Here is a 17,244-nt window from a genome sequence, read left to right as displayed (position 1 = left end):
AGGAAATTTCTGGTTTTTAATCATTTATTATAGGGGGTTGTTAAGGAAAAATGTTAAATTTAATTTAATTGATGGATTTAAATCAATTATTATGGGTTTTTTTTGATGAATTAATGGTTTTTTTAATACATTTTAAGGAAATTTCTGGTTTTAAATCGTTTATTATTGGGGGTTGTTAAGGAAAAATGTTCTATTTAATGTATTTGATGGTTTTTAAATCGGTTATTATTGGGGGTTGTTAAGGAAAAATGTTAAATTTAATTTATTTGATGGATATTAATCAATTATTATGAAGTTTTTTGATGAATTAAAGGTTTTTTTAATATATTTTAAGGAAATTTCTGGTTTTTAATCATTTATTATGGGGGGTTGTTAAGGAAAAATGTTAAATTTAATTTAATTGATGGATTTAAATCAATTATTATGGGTTTTTTTGATGAATTAATGGTTTTTTTAATACATTTTAAGGAAATTTCTGGTTTTAAATCGTTTATTATTGGGGGTTGTTAAGGAAAAATGTTAAATTTAATTTATTTGATGGATTTAAATCAATTATTATGGGTTTTTTTTGATGAATTAATGGTTTTTTTAATACATATTAAGGAAATTTCTGGTTTTTAATCATTTATGATGGGGGTTTGTTAAGGAAAAATGTTAAATTTAATGTATTTGATGGATTTAAATCAATTATTATGGGTTTTTTTTGATGAATCAATGGTTTTTTTAATACATTTTAAGGAAATTTCTGGTTTTTAATAATTTATTATGGGGGGTTGTTAAGGAAAAATGTTAAATTTAATTTAATTGATGGATTTAAATCAATTATTATGGGTTTTTTTTGATGAATTAATGGTTTTTTTTAATACATTTTAAGGAAATTTCTGGTTTTAAATCGTTTATTATTGGGGGTTGTTAAGGAAAAATGTTAAATTTAATGTATTTGATGGTTTTAAATCGGTTATTATTGGGGGTTGTTAAGGAAAAATGTTAAATTTAATTTATTTGATGGATATTAATCAATTATTATGAAGTTTTTTGATGAATTAAAGGTTTTTTTAATATATTTTAAGGAAATTTCTGGTTTTTAATCATTTATTATGGGGGGTTGTTAAGGAAAAATGTTAAATTTAATTTAATTGATGGATTTAAATCAATTATTATGGGTTTTTTTGATGAATTAATGGTTTTTTTAATACATTTTAAGGAAATTTCTGGTTTTAAATCGTTTATTATTGGGGGTTGTTAAGGAAAAATGTTAAATTTAATTTATTTGATGGATTTAAATCAATTATAATGGGTTTTTTTTGATGAATTAATGGTTTTTTTAATACATATTAAGGAAATTTCTGGTTTTTAATCATTTATTATGGGGGTTTGTTAAGGAAAAATGTTAAATTTAATTTAATTGAAGGATTTAAATCAATTATTATGGGTTTTTTTTGATGAATTAATGGTTTTTTTAATACATTTTAAGGAAATTTCTGGTTTTTAATCATTTATTATGGGGGTTTGTTAAGGAAAAATGTTAAATTTAATGTATTTGATGGTTTTAAATCGTTTATTATTGGGGGTTGTTAAGGAAAAATGTTAAATTTAATGTATTTGATGGTTTTAAATCGGTTATTATTGGGGGTTGTTAAGCAAAAATGTTAAATTTAATTTATTTGATGGATTTAAATCAATTATTATGGGTTTTTTTGATGAATTAATGGTTTTTTTTTATACATTTTAAGGAAATTTCTGGATTTTAATAATTTATTATGGGGGTTTGTTAAGGAAAAATGTTAAATTTAATTTATTTGATGGATTTAAATCAATTATTATGGGGTTTTTTTGATGAATTAATGGTTTTTTTTATACATTTTAAGGAAATTTCTGGTTTTTAATAATTTATTATGGGGGTTTGTTAAGGAAAAATGTTAAATTTAATTTATTTGATGGATTTAAATCAATTATTATGGGGTTTTTTGATGAATTAATGGTTTTTTTAATAAATTTTAAGGAAATTTCTGGTTTTTAATCATTTATTATGGGGGGTTGTTAAGGAAAAATGTTAAATTTAATTTAATTGATGGATTTAAATCAATTATTATGGGTTTTTTTGATGAATTAATGGTTTTTTTAATACATTTTAAGGAAATTTCTGGTTTTAAATCGTTCATTATTGGGGGTTGTTAAGGAAAAATGTTAAATTTAATTTATTTGATGGATTTAAATCAATTATTATGGGTTTTTTTTGATGAATTAATGGTTTTTTTTAATACATATTAAGGAAATTTCTGGTTTTTAATCATTTATGATGGGGGTTTGTTAAGGAAAAAATGTTAAATTTAATGTATTTGATGGATTTAAATCAATTATTATGGGTTTTTTTTGATGAATTAATGGTTTTTTTAATACATTTTAAGGAAATTTCTGGTTTTTAATCATTTATTATGGGGGGGTTGTTAAGGAAAAATGTTAAATTTAATTTAATTGATGGATTTAAATCAATTATTATGGGTTTTTTTGATGAATTAATGGTTTTTTTAATACATTTTAAGGAAATTTCTGGTTTTAAATCGTTTATTATTGGGGGTTGTTAAGGAAAAATGTTCTATTTAATGTATTTGATGGTTTTAAATCGGTTATTATTGGGGGTTGTTAAGGAAAAATGTTAAATTTAATTTATTTGATGGATATTAATCAATTATTATGAAGTTTTTTGATGAATTAAAGGTTTTTTTAATATATTTTAAGGAAATTTCTGGTTTTTAATCATTTATTATGGGTCTTTGTTAAGGAAAAATGTTAAATTTAATGTATTTGATGGTTTTAAATAGTTTTTTATTGGGGGTTGTTAAGGAAAAACGTTAAATTTAATTTATTTGATGGATATAAATCAATTATTATGGGGTTTTTTGATGAATTAATGGTTTTTTTTAATACATTTTAAGGAAATTTCTGGTTTTTAATCATTTATTATGGGGGTTGTTAAGGAAAAATGTTAAATTTAATTTATTTGATGGATTTAAATCAATTATTATGGGGTTTTTGATGAATTAATGGTTTTTTTTTATACATTTTAAGGAAATTTCTGGTTTTTAATAATTTATTATGGGGGTTTGTTAAGGAAAAATGTTAAATTTAATTTATTTGATGGATTTAAATCAATTATTATGGGGTTTTTTTGATGAATTAATGGTTTTTTTTAATACATTTTAAGGAAATTTCTGGTTTTAAATCGTTTATTATTGGGGGTTGTTAAGGAAAAATGTTCTATTTAATGTATTTGATGGTTTTAAATCGGTTATTATTGGGGGTTGTTAAGGAAAAATGTTCTATTTAATGTATTTGATGGTTTTAAATCGGTTATTATTGGGGGTTGTTAAGGAAAAATGTTAAATTTAATTTATTTGATGGATTTAAATCAATTATTATGGGGTTTTTTTGATGAATTAATGGTTTTTTTTTATACATTTTAAGGAAATTTCTGGTTTTTAATAATTTATTATGGGGGTTTGTTAAGGAAAAATGTTAAATTTAATTTAATTGATGGATTTAAATCAATTATTATGGGTTTTTTTGATGAATTAATGGTTTTTTTAATACATTTTAAGGAAATTTCTGGTTTTAAATCGTTTATTATTGGGGGTTGTTAAGGAAAAATGTTCTATTTAATGTATTTGATGGTTTTAAATCGGTTATTATTGGGGGTTGTTAAGGAAAAATGTTAAATTTAATTTATTTGATGGATATTAATCAATTATTATGAAGTTTTTTGATGAATTAAAGGTTTTTTTAATATATTTTAAGGAAATTTCTGGTTTTTAATCATTTATTATGGGGGGTTGTTAAGGAAAAATGTTAAATTTAATTTAATTGATGGATTTAAATCAATTATTATGGGTTTTTTTTGATGAATTAATGGTTTTTTTAATACATTTTAAGGAAATTTCTGGTTTTAAATCGTTTATTATTGGGGGTTGTTAAGGAAAAATGTTAAATTTAATTTATTTGATGGATTTAAATCAATTATTATGGGTTTTTTTGATGAATTAATGGTTTTTTTAATACATTTTAAGGAAATTTCTGGTTTTAAATCGTTTATTATTGGGGGTTGTTAAGGAAAAATGTTAAATTTAATGTATTTGATGGTTTTAAATCGGTTATTATTGGGGGTTGTTAAGGAAAAATGTTAAATTTAATTTATTTGATGGATATTAATCAATTATTATGAAGTTTTTTGATGAATTAAAGGTTTTTTTAATATATTTTAAGGAAATTTCTGGTTTTTAATCATTTATTATGGGGGGTTGTTAAGGAAAAATGTTAAATTTAATTTAATTGATGGATTTAAATCAATTATTATGGGTTTTTTTGATGAATTAATGGTTTTTTTAATACATTTTAAGGAAATTTCTGGTTTTAAATCGTTTATTATTGGGGGTTGTTAAGGAAAAATGTTAAATTTAATTTATTTGATGGATTTAAATCAATTATAATGGGTTTTTTTTGATGAATTAATGGTTTTTTTAATACATATTAAGGAAATTTCTGGTTTTTAATCATTTATTATGGGGGTTTGTTAAGGAAAAATGTTAAATTTAATTTATTTGATGGATTTAAATCAATTATTATGGGGTTTTTTGATGAATTAATGGTTTTTTTTAATACATTTTAAGGAAATTTCTGGTTTTTAATCATTTATTATGGGGGGTTGTTAAGGAAAAATGTTAAATTTAATTTAATTGAAGGATTTAAATCAATTATTATGGGTTTTTTTGATGAATTAATGGTTTTTTTAATACATTTTAAGGAAATTTCTGGTTTTTAATCATTTATTATGGGGGTTTGTTAAGGAAAAATGTTAAATTTAATGTATTTGATGGTTTTAAATCGTTTATTATTGGGGGTTGTTAAGGAAAAATGTTAAATTTAATTTATTTGATGGATATTAATCAATTATTATGAAGTTTTTTGATGAATTAAAGGTTTTTTTAATATATTTTAAGGAAATTTCTGGTTTTTAATCATTTATTATGGGTCTTTGTTAAGGAAAAATGTTAAATTTAATGTATTTGATGGTTTTAAATAGTTTTTTATTGGGGGTTGTTAAGGAAAAACGTTAAATTTAATTTATTTGATGGATATAAATCAATTATTATGGGGTTTTTTGATGAATTAATGGTTTTTTTAATACATTTTAAGGAAATTTCTGGTTTTTAATCATTTATTATGGGGGTTTGTTAAGGAAAAATGTTAAATTTAATTTATTTGATGGATTTAAATCAATTATTATGGGGTTTTTTGATGAATTAATGGTTTTTTTTAATAAATTTTAAGGAAATTTCTGGTTTTTAATCATTTATTATGGGGGGTTGTTAAGGAAAAATGTTAAATTTAATTTAATTGATGGATTTAAATCAATTATTATGGGTTTTTTTTGATGAATTAATGGTTTTTTTAATACATTTTAAGGAAATTTCTGGTTTTAAATCGTTTATTATTGGGGGTTGTTAAGGAAAAATGTTCTATTTAATGTATTTGATGGTTTTAAATCGGTTATTATTGGGGGTTGTTAAGGAAAAATGTTAAATTTAATTTATTTGATGGATTTAAATCAATTATTATGGGGTTTTTTTGATGAATTAATGGTTTTTTTTAATAAATTTTAAGGAAATTTCTGGTTTTTAATCATTTATTATGGGGGTTGTTAAGGAAAAATGTTAAATTTAATTTATTTGATGGATTTAAATCAATTATTATGGGTTTTTTTTGATGAATTAATGGTTTTTTTTATACATTTTAAGGAAATTTCTGGATTTTAATAATTTATTATGGGGGTTTGTTAAGGAAAAATGTTAAATTTAATTTATTTGATGGATTTAAATCAATTATTATGGGGTTTTTTGATGAATTAATGGTTTTTTTTTATACATTTTAAGGAAATTTCTGGTTTTTAATAATTTATTATGGGGGTTTGTTAAGGAAAAATGTTAAATTTAATTTATTTGATGGATTTAAATCAATTATTATGGGGTTTTTTGATGAATTAATGGTTTTTTTAATAAATTTTAAGGAAATTTCTGGTTTTTAATCATTTATTATGGGGGGTTGTTAAGGAAAAATGTTAAATTTAATTTAATTGATGGATTTAAATCAATTATTATGGGTTTTTTTGATGAATTAATGGTTTTTTTAATACATTTTAAGGAAATTTCTGGTTTTAAATCGTTCATTATTGGGGGTTGTTAAGGAAAAATGTTAAATTTAATTTATTTGATGGATTTAAATCAATTATTATGGGTTTTTTTGATGAATTAATGGTTTTTTTAATACATATTAAGGAAATTTCTGGTTTTTAATCATTTATGATGGGGGTTTGTTAAGGAAAAATGTTAAATTTAATGTATTTGATGGATTTAAATCAATTATTATGGGTTTTTTTGATGAATTAATGGTTTTTTTAATACATTTTAAGAAAATTTCTGGTTTTTAATCATTTATTATGGGGGGGTTGTTAAGGAAAAATGTTAAATTTAATTTAATTGATGGATTTAAATCAATTATTATGGGTTTTTTTTGATGAATTAATGGTTTTTTTAATACATTTTAAGGAAATTTCTGGTTTTAAATCGTTTATTATTGGGGGTTGTTAAGGAAAAATGTTCTATTTAATGTATTTGATGGTTTTAAATCGGTTATTATTGGGGGTTGTTAAGGAAAAATGTTAAATTTAATTTATTTGATGGATATTAATCAATTATTATGAAGTTTTTTTGATGAATTAAAGGTTTTTTTAATATATTTTAAGGAAATTTCTGGTTTTTAATCATTTATTATGGGTCTTTGTTAAGGAAAAATGTTAAATTTAATGTATTTGATGGTTTTAAATAGTTTTTTATTGGGGGTTGTTAAGGAAAAACGTTAAATTTAATTTATTTGATGGATATAAATCAATTATTATGGGGTTTTTTGATGAATTAATGGTTTTTTTTAATACATTTTAAGGAAATTTCTGGTTTTTAATCATTTATTATGGGGGGGTTGTTAAGGAAAAATGTTAAATTTAATTTAATTGATGGATTTAAATCAATTATTATGGGTTTTTTTTGATGAATTAATGGTTTTTTTTAATACATTTTAAGGAGATTTCTGGTTTTAAATCGTTTATTATTGGGGGTTGTTAAGGAAAAATGTTCTATTTAATGTATTTGATGGTTTTAAATCGGTTATTATTGGGGGTTGTTAAGGAAAAATGTTAAATTTAATTTATTTGATGGATTTAAATCAATTATTATGGGGTTTTTTGATGAATTAATGGTTTTTTTTAATAAATTTTAAGGAAATTTCTGGTTTTTAATCATTTATTATGGGGGTTGTTAAGGAAAAATGTTAAATTTAATTTATTTGATGGATTTAAATCAATTATTATGGGGTTTTTGATGAATTAATGGTTTTTTTTTATACATTTTAAGGAAATTTCTGGTTTTTAATAATTTATTATGGGGGTTTGTTAAGGAAAAATGTTAAATTTAATTTATTTGATGGATTTAAATCAATTATTATGGGGTTTTTTTGATGAATTAATGGTTTTTTTAATAAATTTTAAGGAAATTTCTGGTTTTTAATCATTTATTATAGGGGGTTGTTAAGGAAAAATGTTAAATTTAATTTAATTGATGGATTTAAATCAATTATTATGGGTTTTTTTTGATGAATTAATGGTTTTTTTTAATACATTTTAAGGAAATTTCTGGTTTTAAATCGTTTATTATTGGGGGTTGTTAAGGAAAAATGTTCTATTTAATGTATTTGATGGTTTTAAATCGGTTATTATTGGGGGTTGTTAAGGAAAAATGTTAAATTTAATTTATTTGATGGATATTAATCAATTATTATGAAGTTTTTTGATGAATTAAAGGTTTTTTTAATATATTTTAAGGAAATTTCTGGTTTTGAATCATTTATTATGGGGGGTTGTTAAGGAAAAATGTTAAATTTAATTTAATTGATGGATTTAAATCAATTATTATGGGTTTTTTTTGATGAATTAATGGTTTTTTTAATACATTTTAAGGAAATTTCTGGTTTTAAATCGTTTATTATTGGGGGTTGTTAAGGAAAAATGTTAAATTTAATTTATTTGATGGATTTAAATCAATTATTATGGGTTTTTTTTGATGAATTAATGGTTTTTTTTAATACATATTAAGGAAATTTCTGGTTTTTAATCATTTATGATGGGGGTTTGTTAAGGAAAAATGTTAAATTTAATGTATTTGATGGATTTAAATCAATTATTATGGGTTTTTTTTTGATGAATCAATGGTTTTTTTAATACATTTTAAGGAAATTTCTGGTTTTTAATAATTTATTATGGGGGGTTGTTAAGGAAAAATGTTAAATTTAATTTAATTGATGGATTTAAATCAATTATTATGGGTTTTTTTTGATGAATTAATGGTTTTTTTTAATACATTTTAAGGAAATTTCTGGTTTTAAATCGTTTATTATTGGGGGTTGTTAAGGAAAAATGTTAAATTTAATGTATTTGATGGTTTTAAATCGGTTATTATTGGGGGTTGTTAAGGAAAAATGTTAAATTTAATTTATTTGATGGATATTAATCAATTATTATGAAGTTTTTTGATGAATTAAAGGTTTTTTTTAATATATTTTAAGGAAATTTCTGGTTTTTAATCATTTATTATGGGGGGTTGTTAAGGAAAAATGTTAAATTTAATTTAATTGATGGATTTTAAATCAATTATTATGGGTTTTTTTTGATGAATTAATGGTTTTTTTAATACATTTTAAGGAAATTTCTGGTTTTAAATCGTTTATTATTGGGGGTTGTTAAGGAAAAATGTTAAATTTAATTTATTTGATGGATTTAAATCAATTATAATGGGTTTTTTTTGATGAATTAATGGTTTTTTTTAATACATATTAAGGAAATTTCTGGTTTTTAATCATTTATTATGGGGGTTTGTTAAGGAAAAATGTTAAATTTAATTTAATTGAAGGATTTAAATCAATTATTATGGGTTTTTTTTGATGAATTAATGGTTTTTTTTAATACATTTTAAGGAAATTTCTGGTTTTTAATCATTTATTATGGGGGTTTGTTAAGGAAAAATGTTAAATTTAATGTATTTGATGGTTTTAAATCGTTTATTATTGGGGGTTGTTAAGGAAAAATGTTAAATTTAATGTATTTGATGGTTTTAAATCGGTTATTATTGGGGGTTGTTAAGCAAAAATGTTAAATTTAATTTATTTGATGGATTTAAATCAATTATTATGGGTTTTTTTTGATGAATTAATGGTTTTTTTTTATACATTTTAAGGAAATTTCTGGATTTTAATAATTTATTATGGGGGTTTGTTAAGGAAAAATGTTAAATTTAATTTATTTGATGGATTTAAATCAATTATTATGGGGTTTTTTGATGAATTAATGGTTTTTTTTTATACATTTTAAGGAAATTTCTGGTTTTTAATAATTTATTATGGGGGTTTGTTAAGGAAAAATGTTAAATTTAATTTATTTGATGGATTTAAATCAATTATTATGGGGTTTTTTTGATGAATTAATGGTTTTTTTTAATAAATTTTAAGGAAATTTCTGGTTTTTAATCATTTATTATGGGGGGTTGTTAAGGAAAAATGTTAAATTTAATTTAATTGATGGATTTAAATCAATTATTATGGGTTTTTTTTGATGAATTAATGGTTTTTTTAATACATTTTAAGGAAATTTCTGGTTTTAAATCGTTCATTATTGGGGGTTGTTAAGGAAAAATGTTAAATTTAATTTATTTGATGGATTTAAATCAATTATTATGGGTTTTTTTTGATGAATTAATGGTTTTTTTTAATACATATTAAGGAAATTTCTGGTTTTTAATCATTTATGATGGGGGTTTGTTAAGGAAAAATGTTAAATTTAATGTATTTGATGGATTTAAATCAATTATTATGGGTTTTTTTGATGAATTAATGGTTTTTTTAATACATTTTAAGGAAATTTCTGGTTTTTAATCATTTATTATGGGGGGGTTGTTAAGGAAAAATGTTAAATTTAATTTAATTGATGGATTTAAATCAATTATTATGGGTTTTTTTTGATGAATTAATGGTTTTTTTAATACATTTTAAGGAAATTTCTGGTTTTAAATCGTTTATTATTGGGGGTTGTTAAGGAAAAATGTTCTATTTAATGTATTTGATGGTTTTAAATCGGTTATTATTGGGGGTTGTTAAGGAAAAAATGTTAAATTTAATTTATTTGATGGATATTAATCAATTATTATGAAGTTTTTTGATGAATTAAAGGTTTTTTTTAATATATTTTAAGGAAATTTCTGGTTTTTAATCATTTATTATGGGTCTTTGTTAAGGAAAAATGTTAAATTTAATGTATTTGATGGTTTTAAATAGTTTTTTATTGGGGGTTGTTAAGGAAAAACGTTAAATTTAATTTATTTGATGGATATAAATCAATTATTATGGGGTTTTTTGATGAATTAATGGTTTTTTTAATACATTTTAAGGAAATTTCTGGTTTTTAATCATTTATTATGGGGGTTGTTAAGGAAAAATGTTAAATTTAATTTATTTGATGGATTTAAATCAATTATTATGGGGTTTTTGATGAATTAATGGTTTTTTTTTATACATTTTAAGGAAATTTCTGGTTTTTAATAATTTATTATGGGGGTTTGTTAAGGAAAAATGTTAAATTTAATTTATTTGATGGATTTAAATCAATTATTATGGGGTTTTTTGATGAATTAATGGTTTTTTTAATACATTTTAAGGAAATTTCTGGTTTTAAATCGTTTATTATTGGGGGTTGTTAAGGAAAAATGTTCTATTTAATGTATTTGATGGTTTTAAATCGGTTATTATTGGGGGTTGTTAAGGAAAAATGTTCTATTTAATGTATTTGATGGTTTTAAATCGGTTATTATTGGGGGTTGTTAAGGAAAAATGTTAAATTTAATTTATTTGATGGATTTAAATCAATTATTATGGGGTTTTTTGATGAATTAATGGTTTTTTTTTATACATTTTAAGGAAATTTCTGGTTTTTAATAATTTATTATGGGGGTTTGTTAAGGAAAAATGTTAAATTTAATTTAATTGATGGATTTAAATCAATTATTATGGGTTTTTTTTGATGAATTAATGGTTTTTTTAATACATTTTAAGGAAATTTCTGGTTTTAAATCGTTTATTATTGGGGGTTGTTAAGGAAAAATGTTCTATTTAATGTATTTGATGGTTTTAAATCGGTTATTATTGGGGGTTGTTAAGGAAAAATGTTAAATTTAATTTATTTGATGGATATTAATCAATTATTATGAAGTTTTTTGATGAATTAAAGGTTTTTTTAATATATTTTAAGGAAATTTCTGGTTTTTAATCATTTATTATGGGGGGTTGTTAAGGAAAAATGTTAAATTTAATTTAATTGATGGATTTAAATCAATTATTATGGGTTTTTTTTGATGAATTAATGGTTTTTTTAATACATTTTAAGGAAATTTCTGGTTTTAAATCGTTTATTATTGGGGGTTGTTAAGGAAAAATGTTAAATTTAATTTATTTGATGGATTTAAATCAATTATTATGGGTTTTTTTGATGAATTAATGGTTTTTTTAATACATTTTAAGGAAATTTCTGGTTTTAAATCGTTTATTATTGGGGGTTGTTAAGGAAAAATGTTAAATTTAATGTATTTGATGGTTTTAAATCGGTTATTATTGGGGGTTGTTAAGGAAAAATGTTAAATTTAATTTATTTGATGGATATTAATCAATTATTATGAAGTTTTTTTGATGAATTAAAGGTTTTTTTAATATATTTTAAGGAAATTTCTGGTTTTTAATCATTTATTATGGGGGGGTTGTTAAGGAAAAATGTTAAATTTAATTTAATTGATGGATTTAAATCAATTATTATGGGGTTTTTTGATGAATTAATGGTTTTTTTTAATACATTTTAAGGAAATTTCTGGTTTTTAATCATTTATTATGGGGGTTTGTTAAGGAAAAATGTTAAATTTAATTTATTTGATGGATTTAAATCAATTATTATGGGGTTTTTTGATGAATTAATGGTTTTTTTTAATACATTTTAAGGAAATTTCTGGTTTTTAATTATTTATTATGGGGGGGTTGTTAAGGAAAAATGTTAAATTTAATTTAATTGAAGGATTTAAATCAATTATTATGGGTTTTTTTTGATGAATTAATGGTTTTTTTTAATACATTTTAAGGAAATTTCTGGTTTTTAATCATTTATTATGGGGGTTTGTTAAGGAAAAATGTTAAATTTAATGTATTTGATGGTTTTAAATCGTTTATTATTGGGGGTTGTTAAGGAAAAATGTTAAATTTAATGTATTTGATGGTTTTAAATCGGTTATTATTGGGGGTTGTTAAGGAAAAATGTTAAATTTAATTTATTTGATGGATATAAATCAATTATTATGGGGTTTTTTTGATGAATTAATGGTTTTTTTAATAAATTTTAAGGAAATTTCTGGTTTTTAATCATATATTATGGGGGGTTGTTAAGGAAAAATGTTAAATTTAATTTATTTCAAAGATTTAAATCAATTATTATGGGTTTTTTTTGATGAATTAATGGTTTTTTTTAATACATTTTAAGGAAATTTCTAGTTTTTAATAATTTATTATGGGGGTTTGTTAAGGAAAAATGTTAAATTTAATGTATTTGATGGTTTTAAATCGTTTATTATTGGGGGTTGTTAAGGAAAAATGTTCTATTTAATGTATTTGATGGTTTTAAATCGGTTTATTATTGTGGGTTGTTAAGGAAAAATGTTAAATTTAATTTATTTGATGGATATTAATCAATTATTATGAAGTTTTTTGATGAATTAAAGGTTTTTTTAATATATTTTAAGGAAATTTCTGGTTTTTAATCATTTATTATGGGGGGTTGTTAAGGAAAAATGTTAAATTTAATTTAATTGATGGATTTAAATCAATTATTATGGGTTTTTTTTGATGAATTAATGGTTTTTTTAATACATTTTAAGGAAATTTCTGGTTTTAAATCGTTTATTATTGGGGGTTGTTAAGGAAAAATGTTAAATTTAATTTATTTGATGGATTTAAATCAATTATTATGGGTTTTTTTTGATGAATTAATGGTTTTTTTTAATACATATTAAGGAAATTTCTGGTTTTTAATCATTTATGATGGGGGTTTGTTAAGGAAAAATGTTAAATTTAATGTATTTGATGGATTTAAATCAATTATTATGGGTTTTTTTTTTGATGAATCAATGGTTTTTTTAATACATTTTAAGGAAATTTCTGGTTTTTAATAATTTATTATGGGGGGTTGTTAAGGAAAAATGTTAAATTTAATTTAATTGATGGATTTAAATCAATTATTATGGGTTTTTTTTGATGAATTAATGGTTTTTTTAATACATTTTAAGGAAATTTCTGGTTTTAAATCGTTTATTATTGGGGGTTGTTAAGGAAAAATGTTAAATTTAATGTATTTGATGGTTTTAAATCGGTTATTATTGGGGGTTGTTAAGGAAAAATGTTAAATTTAATTTATTTGATGGATATTAATCAATTATTATGAAGTTTTTTGATGAATTAAAGGTTTTTTTTAATATATTTTAAGGAAATTTCTGGTTTTTAATCATTTATTATGGGGGGTTGTTAAGGAAAAATGTTAAATTTAATTTAATTGATGGATTTAAATCAATTATTATGGGTTTTTTTTGATGAATTAATGGTTTTTTTTAATACATTTTAAGGAAATTTCTGGTTTTAAATCGTTTATTATTGGGGGTTGTTAAGGAAAAATGTTAAATTTAATTTATTTGATGGATTTAAATCAATTATAATGGGTTTTTTTTGATGAATTAATGGTTTTTTTTAATACATATTAAGGAAATTTCTGGTTTTTAATCATTTATTATGGGGGTTTGTTAAGGAAAAATGTTAAATTTAATTTAATTGAAGGATTTAAATCAATTATTATGGGTTTTTTTGATGAATTAATGGTTTTTTTAATACATTTTAAGGAAATTTCTGGTTTTTAATCATTTATTATGGGGGTTTGTTAAGGAAAAATGTTAAATTTAATGTATTTGATGGTTTTAAATCGTTTATTATTGGGGGTTGTTAAGGAAAAATGTTAAATTTAATGTATTTGATGGTTTTAAATCGGTTATTATTGGGGGTTGTTAAGGAAAAATGTTAAATTTAATTTATTTGATGGATATAAATCAATTATTATGGGGTTTTTTTGATGAATTAATGGTTTTTTTTAATAAATTTTAAGGAAATTTCTGGTTTTTAATCATATATTATGGGGGGTTGTTAAGGAAAAATGTTAAATTTAATTTATTTCAAAGATTTAAATCAATTATTATGGGTTTTTTTTGATGAATTAATGGTTTTTTTAATACATTTTAAGGAAATTTCTAGTTTTTAATAATTTATTATGGGGGTTTGTTAAGGAAAAATGTTAAATTTAATGTATTTGATGGTTTTAAATCGTTTATTATTGGGGGTTGTTAAGGAAAAATGTTCTATTTAATGTATTTGATGGTTTTAAATCGGTTATTATTGTGGGTTGTTAAGGAAAAATGTTAAATTTAATTTATTTGATGGATATTAATCAATTATTATGAAGTTTTTTGATGAATTAAAGGTTTTTTTAATATATTTTAAGGAAATTTCTGGTTTTTAATCATTTATTATGGGGGGTTGTTAAGGAAAAATGTTAAATTTAATTTAATTGATGGATTTAAATCAATTATTATGGGTTTTTTTTGATGAATTAATGGTTTTTTTAATACATTTTAAGGAAATTTCTGGTTTTAAATCGTTTATTATTGGGGGTTGTTAAGGAAAAATGTTAAATTTAATTTATTTGATGGATTTAAATCAATTATTATGGGTTTTTTTTGATGAATTAATGGTTTTTTTAATACATATTAAGGAAATTTCTGGTTTTTAATCATTTATGATGGGGGTTTGTTAAGGAAAAATGTTAAATTTAATGTATTTGATGGATTTAAATCAATTATTATGGGTTTTTTTTGATGAATCAATGGTTTTTTTAATACATTTTAAGGAAATTTCTGGTTTTTAATAATTTATTATGGGGGGTTGTTAAGGAAAAATGTTAAATTTAATTTAATTGATGGATTTAAATCAATTATTATGGGTTTTTTTTGATGAATTAATGGTTTTTTTAATACATTTTAAGGAAATTTCTGGTTTTAAATCGTTTATTATTGGGGGTTGTTAAGGAAAAATGTTAAATTTAATGTATTTGATGGTTTTAAATCGGTTATTATTGGGGGTTGTTAAGGAAAAATGTTAAATTTAATTTATTTGATGGATATTAATCAATTATTATGAAGTTTTTTGATGAATTAAAGGTTTTTTTAATATATTTTAAGGAAATTTCTGGTTTTTAATCATTTATTATGGGGGGTTGTTAAGGAAAAATGTTAAATTTAATTTAATTGATGGATTTAAATCAATTATTATGGGTTTTTTTTGATGAATTAATGGTTTTTTTAATACATTTTAAGGAAATTTCTGGTTTTAAATCGTTTATTATTGGGGGTTGTTAAGGAAAAATGTTAAATTTAATTTATTTGATGGATTTAAATCAATTATAATGGGTTTTTTTTGATGAATTAATGGTTTTTTTTAATACATATTAAGGAAATTTCTGGTTTTTAATCATTTATTATGGGGGTTTGTTAAGGAAAAATGTTAAATTTAATTTAATTGAAGGATTTAAATCAATTATTATGGGTTTTTTTTGATGAATTAATGGTTTTTTTAATACATTTTAAGGAAATTTCTGGTTTTTAATCATTTATTATGGGGGTTTGTTAAGGAAAAATGTTAAATTTAATGTATTTGATGGTTTTAAATCGTTTATTATTGGGGGTTGTTAAGGAAAAATGTTAAATTTAATGTATTTGATGGTTTTTAAATCGGTTATTATTGGGGGTTGTTAAGCAAAAATGTTAAATTTAATTTATTTGATGGATTTAAATCAATTATTATGGGTTTTTTTTGATGAATTAATGGTTTTTTTTATACATTTTAAGGAAATTTCTGGATTTTAATAATTTATTATGGGGGTTTGTTAAGGAAAAATGTTAAATTTAATTTATTTGATGGATTTAAATCAATTATTATGGGGTTTTTTGATGAATTAATGGTTTTTTTTTATACATTTTAAGGAAATTTCTGGTTTTTAATAATTTATTATGGGGGTTTGTTAAGGAAAAATGTTAAATTTAATTTATTTGATGGATTTAAATCAATTATTATGGGGTTTTTTGATGAATTAATGGTTTTTTTAATAAATTTTAAGGAAATTTCTGGTTTTTAATCATTTATTATGGGGGGTTGTTAAGGAAAAATGTTAAATTTAATTTAATTGATGGATTTAAATCAATTATTATGGGGGGTTTTTTTGATGAATTAATGGTTTTTTTTAATACATTTTAAGGAAATTTCTGGTTTTAAATCGTTCATTATTGGGGGTTGTTAAGGAAAAATGTTAAATTTAATTTATTTGATGGATTTAAATCAATTATTATGGGTTTTTTTTGATGAATTAATGGTTTTTTTTAATACATATTAAGGAAATTTCTGGTTTTTAATCATTTATGATGGGGGTTTGTTAAGGAAAAATGTTAAATTTAATGTATTTGATGGATTTAAATCAATTATTATGGGTTTTTTTTGATGAATTAATGGTTTTTTTAATACATTTTAAGGAAATTTCTGGTTTTTAATCATTTATTATGGGGGGGTTGTTAAGGAAAAATGTTAAATTTAATTTAATTGATGGATTTAAATCAATTATTATGGGTTTTTTTGATGAATTAATGGTTTTTTTAATACATTTTAAGGAAATTTCTGGTTTTAAATCGTTTATTATTGGGGGTTGTTAAGGAAAAATGTTCTATTTAATGTATTTGATGGTTTTTAAATCGGTTATTATTGGGGGTTGTTAAGGAAAAATGTTAAATTTAATTTATTTGATGGATATTAATCAATTATTATGAAGTTTTTTGATGAATTAAAGGTTTTTTTTTAATATATTTTAAGGAAATTTCTGGTTTTTAATCATTTATTATGGGTCTTTGTTAAGGAAAAATGTTAAATTTAATGTATTTGATGGTTTTAAATAGTTTTTTATTGGGGGTTGTTAAG

Source organism: Rhopalosiphum padi, unplaced genomic scaffold (genome assembly GCF_020882245.1).
Source record: "Rhopalosiphum padi isolate XX-2018 unplaced genomic scaffold, ASM2088224v1 scaffold1, whole genome shotgun sequence".
In the NCBI taxonomy this organism is placed as follows: domain Eukaryota; kingdom Metazoa; phylum Arthropoda; class Insecta; order Hemiptera; family Aphididae; genus Rhopalosiphum; species Rhopalosiphum padi.
Note: the sequence above shows the minus strand (reverse complement) of the source record.